The following is a 16,609-nucleotide window of genomic DNA, read 5'->3' as shown; positions in this document are numbered from 1 at the left end:
TCCTCTACATATGTCACCATTATCTTCGTACTTCATATCTAAATCTCAAAGAGTGGGTGGGGTATATTTCTCTAAAGCCCATGGATCAAACCATTAGCGAGAATCCTGCCATTTTCACTCCGTGAGGTTTATTTACAGATACCTCAGCATAAATTAAGTTGGTAACACTCAGGCACTCAGGAATAATGCAGTATGGCTCATGCTGACAGCATTTCATATTTTTGCAAACTTGATAAAATAGTGAGTTGTCTTTCACGTATAATTTCATGCATAAGCCCAAGTGACAAGTCTAAATTTTCAATGAGTCCAATTTTTCAATGAAGCCCAAAAACTCAGTAACTATCAGTCTAGTGCTATGAAGGAAACAAATAAACATGTTTATACATAAATACCTCTTTGTCCCCAGTGAATTCTTGCTCTGGTTGGATGGGCAAGGCATAAATAGGTAACCTCACTTCCTACTTTGCAGGGAGAACAGGCGCCTCTCCTCACACCCGCCCCCCACCCCAACCTCCATCCACTGCTCCTGCCCTCCTGTCCTCACAGCACAGATGTGCCCACCCGAGGTCGGGCTGGTCTTCCAGATCTGGGCTGAGTCCCTTCCCCTGCTCTCAGGAATCTTACTCCATCAGTTGCCCTTTGCTCTCCCATGGAGAGTCCTATATAATCCGTTTCTCAATTGGATCTTTCCCACCTGTTAGTCTCTGTCATTTGATTAAAAAAACAGAGAGAGAGAGAGAGAGAGAGGCAAACCTCACCTGGTTTAGAGGGGAGGGGAGGGGAGGAAGAGCTGGGGAGCCTGCAGCTGGGTGTCTGGCAGGGCCTGCTACAGTCAGGTGTGTGACGGTCCGACATTTCACTACCCCAGGGCTGCGGGAAGCAAGTGGGTGTGAAGATCCAGCCGGGACTCCACCAGCCCTGCCTCATGTCCTAGCGAAAGGGCATCTCGTTAGCCTCACAGGCAGCCTGTGTGCCTGGGTGGCCCCACGGACATCAGTCACCCAGCTGGCCATGCAGGCGAACCAGAAGCCCAGGCGTCACCCAGGACACCTTCCCCTGATGCTCCCATACCTGATCTACCATCAAACCGTACCTGTGAAACCATCCTCAGCCCCGTCCACCTTCTGTCCACACCCACGTCCACCACACTACGTGGAATCACCACTTCCTCTCACTGACTAGGCAGTGCTCTCCCCGCCACCTCCAGCCCCCTCCAACTACACACACAACACAGAGTAACTGTTCCCCTTGTTCCTGGGGTTCAGACCAAGCTCTCCTGAGTGCAGCCACTCAGCCTGCAGGCAGGAGGACCCCAGCTCAAGCTTACCTTCTTCAGGTAAGCCAGTCTCTCTGCATCTGAGTCGAATGCCCATCACCCACTCCACAGCACCACATGCTGCTCCGTCTTCTTTTTTTTTTTTTTTAACAATTGTTACAGTTGCACTTGTACATGTTTGTGTGACTGCTTAATATCCATCCATCCCACTGGCTGCGAGCACCTGGTACAGTTTTGCCCACCTCTGCATCCCCAACACTCAGCACAGAGCCCAACCCACAAACAGCATAACTACTCTTTTGGATCAGTAAATAAAACGTGAAACAACTAATTCTATGGCCAATACCTTAGGGAGGGTGAGATAAGATATATGGATCAAGCACATGAACACTGAGGAAACTCAACCAAGGGAGAAACTTTCCTGTGAGTGCTTTAGTAAGTTTTAAAAAGCACAGGGGGGGCTTCCCTAGCGGCGCAGTGGTTGAGAGTCCGCCTGCCGATGCAGGGGACGCGGGTTCGTGCCCCGGTCCGGGAAGATCCCACATGCCGCGGAGCGGCTGGGCCTGTGAGCCATGGCCGCTGAGCCTGCGCGTCCGGAGCCTGTGCTCCGCCATGGGAGGGGCCACAACAGTGAGAGGCCCGCGTACCGCAAAAAAAAAAAAAAAAAAAAAAAAAAACATACATGCACCCCTATATTCATAGCAGCACTATTCACAATAGCCAAGACATGGAAACAACCTAAATGTCCATCGACAGATGAACAGATAAAGAAGATGTGGTACATATATACAGTGGAATATTACTCAGCCACAAAAAGAAATAATGCCATTTGCAGCAACATGGATGCAACTGGAGATGATCATACTAAGTGAGGTAAGTCAAAAAGAGAAAGACAAAAAATTAACAGTGAAACAGGCTGGGGGCAGTAACTGACATTTTACTAAGTGCTCACTGCGGACCGAGCCCTGGGCTTGGTGCTTTACACACACACACACACACACACACACACACACACACACACACACACACACACACACACACACACAATCCCCACAACTACCCCTGAAGTAGTACCTGCCCATATCTTGTAGATGAGGAAAGTGGTATTAAAGCAATCAAGTAACTCTCCAAACCACAAAACTGGTAAGTGGGGGAGCTGGTTTTCCCTTTATTTTGTCCAGCCTCCAAAACCCAACATTGCAAAGGAGAAAGCACAGGCCTCCTGCCCCACCAACCCCGCACAGAGCCCGATACCAGGGGATGAAGGATTTGCACAAGAGGCAGAAACAGCTATGCAGCAGGGTAAACGTCCTCTACAGAGAAATCAAACAAGCCACAGTGGTGATGGGTGCCCCCACCCGAAAAAGAGTGGCAGAGAAGCATGTAAAAATCCCCAGGAAGGTTAAAAATATCTTCTAAGTTCACATACAGCTGTTACCTAACAAAATACCTTTCAGATGGGCAGAGTTTGTTTTTTTTCCCTCACCAAACCCACCTAATAAAATTCTCTCTTTAAAAACTGTAATTACTTGGGACTTCCCTGGTGGCAGAGTGGTTAACAAACCGCCTGGCCAATGCAGGGGACACGGGTTCGAGCCCTGGTGCGGGAAGATCCCACATGCCGCGGAGCAACTAAGCCTGTGGGCCACAACTACTGAGCCTGCGCTCTAGAGCCTGCGAGCCACAACTACGGAGCCCGCGAGCCACAACTACTGAAGCCCGCGCACCTTAGAGCCCACGCTCCACTACAAGAGAAGCCACTGCAATGAAGAGTAGCCCCCGCTCGCCGCAACTAGAGAAAGCCCACGCGCAGCAACAAAGACCCAATGCAGACCAAAAAAAAAAAAAAAATTGTAATTACCTGCTAAAAAGTTGTTCCAAGAGAGCATCATATTAAGAAACACTCCCATTATATAGTATAGACATCTATGCAAGAAAGAACCATGATACAATCGGACCGTCCAAGCTATGTGGAGAAGCCACAATATCACCTTTGGGTGAGAAACACCCTCTCCTTTACAACTAGTAAACCCCATCCACTCCCAAACACACGGCCAAGTTTACACAGAAATGGGGAGGAAGGAAAAAGAACCTACTTCACCTTAAGGGACTTACACTTCTTTGGGGAAATAAAGATGTTGAGAATGGAATGTAAGACCTTCTGCAGATGAAACCCATGACTGAAAGTCCGGGTCTGTGGCCGTGATCTTGTCCGTCACGATGACCCTTTACTAGCACTTTATCACAGAGCACTCAGGACCAGACACTTTACAAGGGCTGTCTCACAACAAGACGGGGACTCACCCGCTGCCGCTGCTGCTTATATACATGTGTGCACCACGACTCTGCATCTGGCCCGAGGTCTGCTGACCTGGCCGAGCTGCAGCCGCCTTCCTGTCCCATCACGTGCGACACCCTGAACCACTTTGGGGTGACGTCTGCGTGCATGTGTGTGCTCTTCCCATCCGGTTATTTTCCGGCCCGAAGAGACATTATTCACAAACCTCACCCAGCTCAAAATTCACATGGACACACTGTTCCAACCCGTGAGCTCAGCCCACGGCTTCTGGAAGGTCCTGCCTCCCAGGAGGCACTGACAGGCCTGCCGCCCCGGGACCTGCTTGGCGCTGGGTGCTGGCCCCCTGCGGACCCGAGCTGGCAGAGGTCAAGGCACCTTCCCAGGGCCACGTGGCACGGCGAAGCCTCTAAGTGAGAACCAGGCTCTGACGCCAGGACCCACCCACGCTCCTGACTGAGGTGACGCCACCTGTGATGGTCACCAGCAGCAGGGCTGGAGGCTGCACCGCCCCTGTCTGTAGACCGTCAGGTTGGGCTAAGCAGGACCTCGTCACTAGCCCTGGAGCCAGCACGTGTTTACGTCTCTACAACTATTCCGCCACCCGACGTGGCATCATCTCATCATGTGAGGTCACGCACAGTAACCTCCTAACTCTGTGGTCCCGATTCCCTTGGGTTTCATCTTGTCTTCGTCCATATGGGCTGAGATACACACGATCATTGGTTTCTGTCAGGTCAGGACCCTGTCTCAGGGGAGCATCCAATGAAAAGGTCCATGGACCTCCTACAGCATGGCCAGGGGCTGCAGTAACTGCCGTAGGTGGTAAGCTTCTAGAAACGTCCTAGACACAATCGTGAAGGTGAAAGCTCCAGTGTGGTTGGAAAGAGCCCAAGGCCAGCAATCACCAAACATCAATTCAGTCTTTAGTTTTACTCCTAATGATATTCCGAACTTGGCTGTTTGGAATCTAAAATATTTCCATAGAAACAAGCTCTGGCTATGAAACAATAACAACAATAAACGGGGGCGGGGGGGGGGGGAACCAGTTCATCTAACCCATGACGCGGCTGAGAGCAGAATATGAGGGACGACCCTAGAAGTCGGTGGCACATGGGGTTGAAGAGGAGGTGAAAAGTTATTCAACTATAAGCTCCTTCAAGTCCTGCCCTCTGCTTATTCTAGCTTTCTATGCCCCCCTGCCTCCACCCCATCCAACAGTAGAGGGAGGGCGCTCAGCAAGGAAGCAGAGAAACTGGGCCATACTTCACAGCAATGGGGGATACGCAGGGCCAGCTCCGGCAGAACAGGTTATCGTAGGCTTCAAACAAAAAAAAAAGAAAGAAGGGTCTTCCCTGGTGGCACAGTGGTTGAGAGTCCGCCTGCCGATGCAGGGGATGCGGGTTCATGCCCCAGTCCGGGAGGATCCCACATGCCGCGGAGCGGCTGGGCCCGTGAGCCGTGGCCACTGAGCCTGCGCGTCCAGAGCCTGTGCTCCGCAACGGGAGAAGCCACAGCAGTGAGAGGCCCGCGTACCGCCAAAAAATAAATAAATAAATAACGTGATAAAACATAAAACAGGACCTATCACATAGCCCTGGCTCACTCTGGGTGACTAGCAACAGAACAGTTAAATATCAACATTTGGCCACTTTGAAATCATCTCAGTTCTTCTTGGTCATATAATTCTTTGGTGACATTAAAGTATCATCAGTTCATATCACCTAAGATAGAAGCAGCTACGGGATAAGACAGAGACGCCCCTGTCCTGTTGCACAAAGCAGAGCTCCCACACTTCACGATAACCCAAGTGCACACTGCCACATTAAAACCACTCCTTACTCAACCACAAGACACGGGGGAAATCCAGAAAACCCTAACCAAGGTATCATAGCAAAATGCTCTACAGGGAGTCACCACAATCATACTCTCAGTCTTTTCTTAATAACTAATTGCTCTCAAGTTGCCTGATGCGTGCGCACTGCAGTGCCAAGAAAGGCGTTATCTACCATCTTCATCTGAAACCTCTACAGTCACACTAATAGACACCAAGGCTCTCCAATCTTTACATCTCTCACTTTCACATTCTCTTTACTGAGAAACAAAGCAAGCCGTGACACTGTGAATAGCTGCTCATTCAATGCCATGACAGGCACTGAAGAAGGTACTGTTATTAACCCCACTTCGTAAATGAGGAAACTGAGGCTGGGGATTAATTAACTTGCCCAAGGTGCCAAAGGTAGTTAAGTGTTGGAAGCTAGCTTTAAACCCAGGCCGTCTGACTCCAGAGCTGTTTGCTGGCGTTAACCTTTCCACCATGCTACCTATCTGATCTCCAACTAGACATATAGAGAATCTTTACATTGCTATCATTGCATTGGAAATTTTTCTTCCTTATGGCTGGTGGAGGAGGAAATCTCTGACATCATTACATTAGGTCCACATTTGGGTCTATATTCTTTCCATCCTGGCTTCACACTATCTGCTGCAAAATCCTCTCAAACTATCCTAGATACAAAAAAAAAAACAAAAACAAAGAAAGAAAGAAAAGGGCCCTTTCCTTGCTTTGTATCACTGAATAATTAGATTTTTAAACTTATAAACAAAAAACATTCATTCTGCATTTGTACAACGTGGGCACCAGCCTAGCACTAAGCTCAGAATCTATACCCAAATACTCGATTGTCAAGTCAGGCTTTTAATGGTTAGCAGTACGTTTCTTGTTTTATTGTGAGTTTTAATAGATTTTGGCATCACCCTTGTGGAATAGTCTTGGTGACACTGTTTTATGGTACCCAATGTGTTGACAGCAGTCTGGCAGATTAACGCTATAAAAGGTGGCCCACTGTCTGCTTACATTAGGTCCAGTAGCCAAGCAGGTTCATGCTGAAATGCCTGATTCATAAGCCCATGCAGGCTGTGCTCTACGCGCCGTTCACAATGGAGGCAGCAAGGTGTGCACGGGACGGCACCAGGTGTGATTAAAGTGACAGGCAGCTGTGAAATCTTTTTGCTAAAGATTAGAGGCTTAAGTTCCAATTTCAGATGCAGTCAGGTGATTTTCCTTTTTGTTCAGTAAACGAAACTGAAAAACACGAGTGACTGCCAACTGAAGGTTTTCTAATTTTTCACTCGTTACTGTATTTCACTGAATCTAAGACATACTTTTTTTTTTCCACATTCCCATAGGTCAGAAGTAGGATCTATCTTACAACTGACACCATCTTAGATGTGTATGAAATACAATAATAAAATGAAGTTGCATGTATTCTGGCTTCTATGGTTTAAGTTTTGTATTACCATCAACCCATGTATTCATAATTAATTTAGGAGACGATGTTAAGATTTGTCTCTATTTTTCCTTTTCTCACCCTCCTCTGTTTGCCATAGAAGATACAATAAAGGATGTTTGAGATATATGAAAGGTCACATAACTTCAAGGAGACAAAAGCTTTGAAGCTATTTTATTATAAGTGCAAAGCTGTTACCCTCCTATGAAGAAAATAGAGCCTGAAAGCTTCTCCAGGCTGCATGCGACCCAAATGGTTTCTTCTGTGAGAAAGACACAATTCCAAGGTGGAAGGGCTCCAGATGCTCAAGTCTTCCCACCAGCGTGAGTCGACTCGCTCCAAGACACAATAAGCCTTTAAACTCAAGCTCAAAACTCTCAAGGGGTTGGTTTCTCCTCCACCTCCCCAGTATCAAAAATCATGCTCCCATATTTAAACAATTAGGTGAGATGCACTAGCACTGAAATCTGAGTGCTAAATGTTTAGTAAATACTAACCAAATTCAGATCTCATCTATATAAGTTTTTAAAAAGATGATTCTTGTTTTCTTTGATTTCAGAAAACTTAAGATAAAAAAAGAAGGCAGGGGTCTCCTAAATTCAACTTACTGCAGAACAAAATTTCTGTGAGATAGAAAAAATAAGCCAAATACTGCTCAGTGATCTAGAAAAAGGGAAAACCCTAAGAGGCAAACATTGGGGTATTCATTTCAGAAATGTAACTAGTTGAGATTATAAAGATTTCCCTGTTGGGCCTCCCTGGTGGCGCAGTGGTTGAGAGTCCGCCTGCCGATGCAGGGGACACGGGTTCGTGCCCGGGTCCGGGAAGATCCCACATGCCGCGGAGCGGCTGGGCCCGTGAGCCATGGCCGCTGGGCCTGCGCGTCCGGAGCCTGTGCTCCGCAATGGGAGAGACCACAACAGTGAGAGGCCCGCGTACCGCAAAAAAAAAAAAAAAAAGATTTCTCTGTCTATACCACAAAACACTGAAAACCTGTCAGGAGTTCTTTTTTCCATAGCTGGTATAAGATAGCTTCTTGGGGTGGTGATGGTTGTTTTTCTTGATTATGAAAGTACCTTTCAGTATAAAATTTAGAAAATACTTAAGGATATAAAGATTAGAATAAAAACAACCCACAATCCAAATAACTAACATTTATGGAGGGCTAACAATGCAGCGAGCACCGTGCGAGGTGTTTCAGAAGCATCGCTGCGTTAATCCCAACAGGCCTAGGAGCTGAGCACTGTTACCATGCCCCCGCCACAGCTGAAGAAACTGAGTCTCAGATAAGTTTAAAAATTTGCCTGTGGGACTTCCCTGGTGGCGCATTGGCTGTGAATCCGCCTGCCAATGCAGGGGACACAGGTTCAATCCCTGTTCCAGGAAGATCCCACATGCCGCAGAGCAGCTAAGCCCGTGCGCCACAACTGCTGAGCCTGCGCTCCGGAGCCCGCAAGCCACAACTACTGAGCCCACGTGCTACAACTACTGAAGCCCATGCACCTAGAGCCCGTGCTCCGCAACAAGAGAAGAGACCGCAATGAGAAGCCCGCTCGCCGCAACTAGAGAAAGCCCATGCGCAGCAACGAAGACCCAACGCAGCCAAAAATAAATTAAAAAAAAAAAAAAAAACTTGCCTGTGGTCATAGAGCTACTAAGTCAGTTGTCCAAAGTCACACAGCCAGTAAGTAGTTGGGCAGGGATTCAAACCAGACCTGTGTAACTCTGGAATCAGAGCTTTTAAATAAGTGAAACTGTCAATCCCTGAAACTACTCATTTTTAAAATTGATGTATTTTCCCTAGTCTTTTCCTAGGCTTGTGATTTAATTTGTATAAAATTGGGACCACAGTTAATATATTCTTTTGTGCTCTACTCGTTGAGGCTTTATGTTGTTCAAAAGCGTGATGTGTAACGCCTGCATCATACTCTTAACATATGAACACAGCACACATTCAACCATTCTCAGTTTCTCACTGTCAGAAAAAAATGCTGTGACCTCTTATTCATAACAGCTGATTGGATTTCAGATTCTTCCTTAGGATGGATGACTGATATGATTGGAATGGCCATTCATAAAGGTCTGGACACATATAATCTCCAATTACTTTCCAAAATGTTTGTACTTGCTGAACCTTAGTCTGAACCTCAGACGGCAGTGATCATACAAGTCTCACCATATTCCGTCAGTATCAAAACTGTTTTTTAAATCTTTGCTAATGTGATTAGGAGGAAAAGTATCTCGTTTTAATTTGCATTTTGTTATTACTCCATAATTTGGAAATTTTCATGTTTTTGGCAATTAAATTTTCTTCCTATGCATGACCTGCTTATATCCTCTACTGCTTTTCTACTGGGCTGCAGCTGTTTCTCTACTGTATTTGTTGATGTGTCTTTTTAATAGATCCACACGCACACATTAGAGCAGGTGAAGCATAAAAGGCGAGACGGTTCGTCCTAACGTCAGAACACACGCTCAGAAGGAAGCTCAACTATGGTGAACGGAATAACTTCCATGTGTAATAACTGCGTAGCCTCTTAACAAACTCCCCAACTACCATCGTGCTGTTTTGATTCTGAAAGAGCAATAGGAACAATCCTGCAGAATTCGTTCGTGTTATTCTATGCCCACGTTGTAAGGACATTTAAAAAAATAAAGTCAAACTACATGTGAAAACAGTTCCAAAATCATTTTTATGACACTGACTTTACTTAAAAAGAAAAAAAGATTTACTATTTCGCTATTTTTTGGCTCGCAGGTTACACAGCTTCGTGAGTGATGTAGCTTTATTCTGGAAGCTTTCTAAAGTGACCTTTTATCTTTTCACACATCTCACCCTCCTCAAACGTTTCCTATTTGGGGATCTAATCTAAGTTCAAATCATCAAACCTTGGTTCTCCTGAAAAGAGGCTGCGAAGCCATTCTCAGCTCCGAGCCGGCCCCTGGAAGGAACGGGACTCACCCCGCTCCCCGTCCCCCCCCGATCTCCCCCTCTTCCCAGGTCTCCCCCGCTCCTCAATTCCCCTGGCCCTGGTGCAGCCCCACGGCGGCTGCCTACGCTATTTCAACAGCCTGACTTTTTGCTTCCAGTCCCTCTTCAAGCGCAATCCCCCCACGCGTTGCCAGACTAACCTTTCAACTCCATTTCCATCACTTAACGCAAGTCAGGATCTCACCGGGTCTGAACTTCCAACTTCGCCACGGCCTATCCCCAACCCCGTCTGTCCAGCCCCTGCCCCTCTGCCCCCAGCCACCTCTGACCCTCCTGGGCCCAGGAATGGGGCTCCCTGCAGTCCCAGGAGGCCGGGAGGAGGGCAGGTGTATGGCAGGGCGCCCCTCTCCCTGGGGCCACGGGCCCCGCCCCTGCGGCTTGGTCTGGGGACCCTGGCCTCACAGTATCTCTGTGTTTTCTGCTCATGTCATTTCTCAGTCCCTCCAACCTATCAAAGGGCACAGGTCACACCTGCTGATTCCCTCCTCCACTACCAAGTCCCTGCCCGTAGCGCCACCCCTTTTCGGCACCTGACTACCTGCCGCGCTGTCCGGTTCCACCTCGTCACAGGTGTGCTACCCTGCAGTTCCCGGCCACGGTGAGCATGTTTAGTAACTCCCACAGAACCCAAGCACCCCTTCACAGATGTTAAAGTCACAAGAATATTCTTAAGATCTGCACACTCCTAATTCTTATCTATCTCCTCAAAGAGTCAATACGAGAACAGCTTTCACCAGACACACCCATGTTTCCAAAACCCAAAAAGACTTCACGGTAAACCTCACCCAGAAATCACCATTTACTCTTTAGAGGTGGAAATCTGAAAACACTGTTGAATTTTCCCTGCTCCTTACTGGCCACGCCTTTGCATTCATGAAGTCCTTCCTACAGCCGACTTGGGTGCGGCCCTTATGTAAGCGCTCACTCCGCCGTGACCTTGGAGGCCCGTTTCTGAGGCCCCCTCCTGAGCGGCCACCACGGAAGGCAGCCGTCTGCCCTGATGTCACTGCCACCACATGGTTCCCTGGCGCAAAGGGCACCTGCTCCGGCACAGTCCCTCAGGCCACGCTCGCCGCAGCGAGCGACTTCCCCCAAGAGGACTTCAGCTGCTAGGTGAACAGCTTTCCCTCCGACACCAGATTATTACACGGACATTACTGTGCTAACCTGCATACCCCTGGACCGACGACCCACAGGGCATCTTCAGCACCTAATCAGGACACCTCGACCAGGAATAAAGAAAGGCCTTCCGATCGGACGCCGGGGACACGACACGGGCGGAGGCCTGAGGAGGGACTCTCACCTCCTCTCCCCACACACATTCTGAACCAGCTGGGGGACAGCCAGGCAGGGCTGGAGCCTGTCACTGGGGAGGCCAGGGAGGGGCCAGGCCGCAGGCACAGGGCAACCCCGCCCCGCCTGAGACGGAGCCTCGCTTTAAACCTGTCAGCCCGGCTACACCCGGAGGCGTGGAGCAGGACGCCTCTGCGGGAGCCTGGGTGCTTCCAGACCCGCAGTCGGGGCGGCAGGGCGCCCAAGGAGGACACCGGGAGCGGCGAGGGAGAGCGGGGGTCTCCTCCAACCAGCGCAGGCAGGCGACGGTGATGACAGCCAGGGCTCAGCAGGCCGGGGGACTGTGTTCTAACGGGCGGGCGGGGGTCTCAAGGGTGCAGCGCAGTGGAAGGTGCCCCCCTGAACTCAGAGGAGCCTGCAGTGGGCCAGCAAAGACCAGGACGCGGGGCGGCACGGAGCACGTCGTTCGGACTCAGATGCTCAGATGCGGGGCTGGGCTTCAGGCAGGAAAAGGGGGGCCGGGGGGTGTTGAAAAGACTTCCGTTTCAGACAGGTGGGGAACATTAAGAACAGACGTCTGGGGACGATACTGGAAATAAAAATACAGTCTTAGGAGTTAACCACCTGGAAACAGGAGCTGGAGCTGTGAGTCTGAACTGGGCCCTAGAGAAGCCGAGACGGGCACTCTGGGTGCAGGACGCAGGCTGTATTCAGGGGGCAGCAGAGGAATGAGGACCCCGGGGAGCAGGCCCAGGACGCGGACGGCACCTCCCAGCGACGGTCCAGGCCGGGGAGACGACAGGGCAAGAGGCCGGCACAGTCAGTGAGGAACGAATCGGAAAGGAAGGGAGACGGAGACCTGAGGAAAGAGCCCGGATGCTGCTTCCCATCACCTTCCGCAGAACACCCGGCTCTCACGGAGAAGGACGCTGCCGAGTCCACCCACCGAACTCCCTGCCACTCTCGCTTTACGTGTCTGACCTGCCCTTGGAGACAACACCGCTTGCAACGGGTGCCCCTAAACAGTTACTGCTGCCTATTAAATCCACTAACACTTCTTTTTTATTTTTATTTTTTAATTTAATTTTTTTTGGCTGCATCATGCAGCATCCGGGAGTCTTAGTTCCCCGGCCAGGAATCGAACCCGCATGCCCTGCACTGGAAGCCTGGAGTCTTAACCACAGGATCGCCAGGGAAGTCCCCTAAATCCACTCACTTCTCATACCACATAGACTAGAACCACACATAAGACAAGTTTTTCATTATTCTGTGGCAGAAATGAAAATAAAATTTAACAAATACAACCCATGCTGCTCTCTGACCTGTTTACCACCACCTTTGAAGTGGACTATACTTCCAAGCTCAACCATGTGTCCATCTTTACCTTTTATATAACTGGTATCTCAAATAGCAGCTACATTTCATTCATTTACGTGTAAGAGAATAACATTACTTGCGAAATTCCAAAATATATTGTAAAAATATATGTTACCATTTTTCTGAACTGTTTTGTATTTCCATGGTACGTTCACTGTATAACTAACATACTGGTCTAAACGTGTGGCCTTTTAGAATGTATCAGAAGCACCTAGATAAAAATTCAGACTCTAGATGGCCCACAGAGATTTTTTTCTTTTGAATTTTATTCTATTTATTATTTTTATACAGCAGGTTCTTATCACAGAGATTTTAATTCAGGAAAAAAACTGGCGTAGGGAATCTGCATTTGTTTGTTTGGCCACGCTGCGAGGCTTGTGGGATCTCAGTTCCCCGACCGGGGATTGAAGCTGTGGCCTTGGCAGTGAGAGCACCAAGTTCTAATCACTGGACCCCCAGGGAAATCCCAGAATATGCATTTTTAACAAGCACCTCAGGTGACTGTGTTCATTCTAAGGCCCCAATAAATATCTATTTTATTAGTTATTCTAATTTTACCAGATGGACTTTTTAAATAATTATATAAGATCCTCAAAGTCACGTAAACAGACCCGTTTTACAGGTCCCTTGGAGAAAACAGATGAAAAAGCTACATCATCCAGCTCACCATTCCACTCTTCCTTAAAGACCAATCGATGCATTATTTCTGCGAAACCACCTTGTACCTCTGAATCCTGGTTGGGTGGAAGGGCGGGGAGCGGAGACAATTGCTGAAAAGCTACAGGACAGAGGCAGAGGCCAGGCTCGCAGCAGCTCTCCCTCTTCCCCCAGAAACCACTACATACTGTTAGCTTTTCTGCCCAGGAATGAAGGACCAGCATTTTCTATGCAACTATCTCAAAACAGTGCGAAAAGGGAAAGCTGGCGTTCCTTTCACAAAATAGAATATTGGAAGAGATAAACACAAGAAAATTTAATAAGGATATAAATTAATGCTGTAATGCTTTGAATAAAAAGACCTGTTTTCTTACCTCTAGCCTGGAGCTGGCAGGCAAAGCAAATCAGATCACTTACTAAATTCAACAGCTGGCTCAAGCAGTCTTTTTTAGAGGAGGTACAGGTAGTCGAGTCATTTTCAGGTTTGCCAAGTGAAGATATTACTATTCTGAATGTTGTTATTATGGTGGTGGTGATCCATAAAGGATAATGCTGATGATGTGGGCATTTCTTTTTCTTTTTCTTAAAAATTTATTTATTTATTTATTTTTGGCTGCATTGGGTCTTCGTTGCTATGTGCGGGCTTTCTCTAGTTGCGGCAAGCAGGGGCTACTATTCTTTGCAATGCACGGGCTTCTCATTGCGGTGGCTTCTCCTGTTGCAGAGCACGGCTCTAGGCACGTGGGCTTCAGTAGTTGTGGCACATGGGCTCAGTAGTTGTGGCTCACAGGCTCTAGAGCGCAGACTCAGTAGTTGTAGTGCACAGGCTTAGTTGCTCCACGGCATGTGGGATCTTCCAGGACCAGGGCTCGAACCTGTGTCCCCTGCACTGACAGGTGGATTCTTAACCACTGCGCCACCAGGGAAGTCCCTATGTGGGCATTTCTTCAAGTTCTGAAGAGCCTGAGCTACAACAAACGATTGACAGTCGGTCCCCTATGTCACCAATCCACCAGCAAAAGCTGGGCTTCCGTGCAGATCCTCGGGCAGTACATCACCTTTCATTCACACCAAGACAAACACCACGTTTCCCAGGTACTCCACGGTGACACCACCTGCCTGCCCGCAATTCAGGTACAGCCGTTTTACCACCCATGGGCTGAACCATGTGGGAAATTACCTGATTGCGTCATTTTATTGCATCCCTACTAAGTATGTGACAGCACATGAGACAGGGTTCTCTTTATATTGCTCGACCCCAGCAGCTAAACGAAACGGCTCTCAACAGCCCACAGCAGCCACAAAGCTCCCCATAAACTTGAACTTTGCTTCGAACACCAGCCTAGATTTTTATTTTTTGTTTTTTAATGAGAGGGGAAAATGGAAAACTTAAAATGCCAATTCTGGTGATAAACCTAGCTCTCTGAAACTTAACACAATCAGAAAAAAGTTAAAATTTCAAGTGCACCAGAAATAGCAAAACTTCAAGTTTTAACAAGAGATTTACTGTACTTAAGCTGGATAACTATTTGTTCAGTTGTGAAGGAATAAAACCCATAAACATATACAGAATCTAGATATGTCACCACAGAATAGTTCTAAGACGCAAAGGAGTATTAAGATTTGGGATACTATCGTTTTTTTGTTTTTTTGTTTTTAAATCCCCTGAAAAAGGAACACACATCCACCCCATAACATATGAGCCTACCTACTGCTTTATACATCTGAATCTGAGACCTACTGACACCAGGCAGCGTGCAGCTGCAGGGGACGGCCCGTCGTCCTGCATGTGAGCAGAAGCGGTGTGCAAGTACTTCCTTGAGTCTGGCTGTTGACTAGGTTAAGTATTTACCAAGAGCGAGTGCTACGGCTGGGAGCTTAGGGAACATCCTGTCTTCTTTCCTCAGCAACTCAAGTCCTCTGCAGTGAGAAAAAGATGCTCCATGAACTAATACACCTTGGATAAACCCCGGGAAGAAACTCTGAGGACAGCCAATTCTGTAGCAAGCTGAATGCTCTGATGTTGGCCACGTCTTGGACTGATGAACACTAGGAAGTCTTACAATAAGTGAGTGTCTTTTCGGTAGAAATAGGTTGCCATCGATAAGGTATGACTTGTGAGGAAAAGAAGCCTCCCTGACGCTAATGCGTTCATGGGCAGCTCTGGGCCGTTCAACGTCACTCCCAGAGGTGGGCCTTGAAAGCACAGGTGTGTAAGCCTTGACAGATGCTTCTAAGGCCAAGGTCATTCTGATGGGAGCCTCCAAGGCAATTTCTGCAGAGAGGTTAATGCTACATGGTCTTAAATAAGCCTGTCCTGATTTGAGTCCCAACTCCACCATTAATAGCCATATTCTTAGGCAAATTTATTAAACAATCTCTAAAACTCCATTTCCTCACCTACATAATGGCAACTGTTGCTCCTACCTCAGCGATTTGATTAATCCTACTTTGGTAGTCAGTGACCAACAGTTCACGTAAGTAAACAGGTTAGCAAAATGCAAACTCAAATAAAGCCTACGCTCCGCACGTGGTAGCTACTGAGATCAAGCCCTTAGAGTCACTGTTATTCAAGAAATGGGTTCGAGGGCTTCCCTGGCGGCGCAGTGGTTGAGAGTCCGCCTGCTGATGCAGGGGACGCGGGTTCATGGCCCGGTCCAGGAAGATCCCACATGCCACGGAGCGGCTGGGCCCATGAGCCGTGGCCGCTGAGTCTGCGCGTCCGGAGCCTGTGCTCCACAATGGGAGAGGCCACAACAGTGAGAGGTCCGCGTACCGCAGGAAAAAAAAAAAAAAAGAAAGAAATGGGTTCCAGCCCTGTTCCGGGAAGATCCCACATGCCGCGGACCCGCAAGCCACAACTACTGAGCCCGCGTGCTACAACTACTGAAGCCCGCGCACCACAATAACGAGTATCCCCCGCTCGCTGCAACTAGAGAAAGCCCGCGCAGCAACGAAGACCCAACGCAGCCAAAAGTAAAATTAAATAAATAAATTATTAAAAAGAAAAAAAAAAAGGCAGCAGCAGCTTCTCCAATTTTTCAACCTTGCAGTAAGGACGGAAGAATACGGGGAACTTCCACAGGCTCACGTCTGTCAACTGTTTCTACTCTGTCCCATTTCATTTTCCCTTTAGAGTCTCTTTTCAGCGAAAATAAAATAGGATAAAACAAAACAAAAGCTGTCTTCGTTCCATCTCTCCCACTGTCATGCCAATCTGGAGAGCAGCGGGATTCCAAGGAAGCTGCCCCACAGCCTCACCTTTGCAGAGGCAGGGAACCTTTTCGTTTTCTCCTTGCTACTCCTATCCCAGATCCCACCCCAAATCTACCCATTTTAGATAGCTTCTTGTCCGTTCCTTAAGCAAGGCACAGAATTTGGGGGAAAAGGACCGGCGCCGACGTTCAGAGACTTGAGGACCTAGAGTT

At 48.1% G+C, this 16,609-nt stretch overlaps 1 protein-coding gene across 4 annotated transcripts in view; it reads right to left on the bottom strand.

The window, feature by feature from the left end:
- Positions 1 to 16,609, bottom strand: part of CHD7 (chromodomain helicase DNA binding protein 7) — a 178,819-nt gene that overhangs the window by 152,695 nt on the left and 9,515 nt on the right. The window contains exon 1 of one of the 4 annotated variants that reach the window (XM_033437607.2): positions 13,556 to 15,842. The exons of the other annotated variants lie outside the window; for them this stretch is intronic. The gene's annotated coding sequence lies outside the window, so the exon portion shown is untranslated. Of the gene's footprint in view, positions 1 to 13,555; positions 15,843 to 16,609 lie in introns of those variants that run through there. 4 annotated transcript variants of the gene reach the window in all.

Source organism: Orcinus orca, chromosome 17 (assembly GCF_937001465.1).
Source record: "Orcinus orca chromosome 17, mOrcOrc1.1, whole genome shotgun sequence".
NCBI classification, from domain to species: domain Eukaryota; kingdom Metazoa; phylum Chordata; class Mammalia; order Artiodactyla; family Delphinidae; genus Orcinus; species Orcinus orca.
This window is presented reverse-complemented; position numbering and strand designations above follow the sequence as displayed.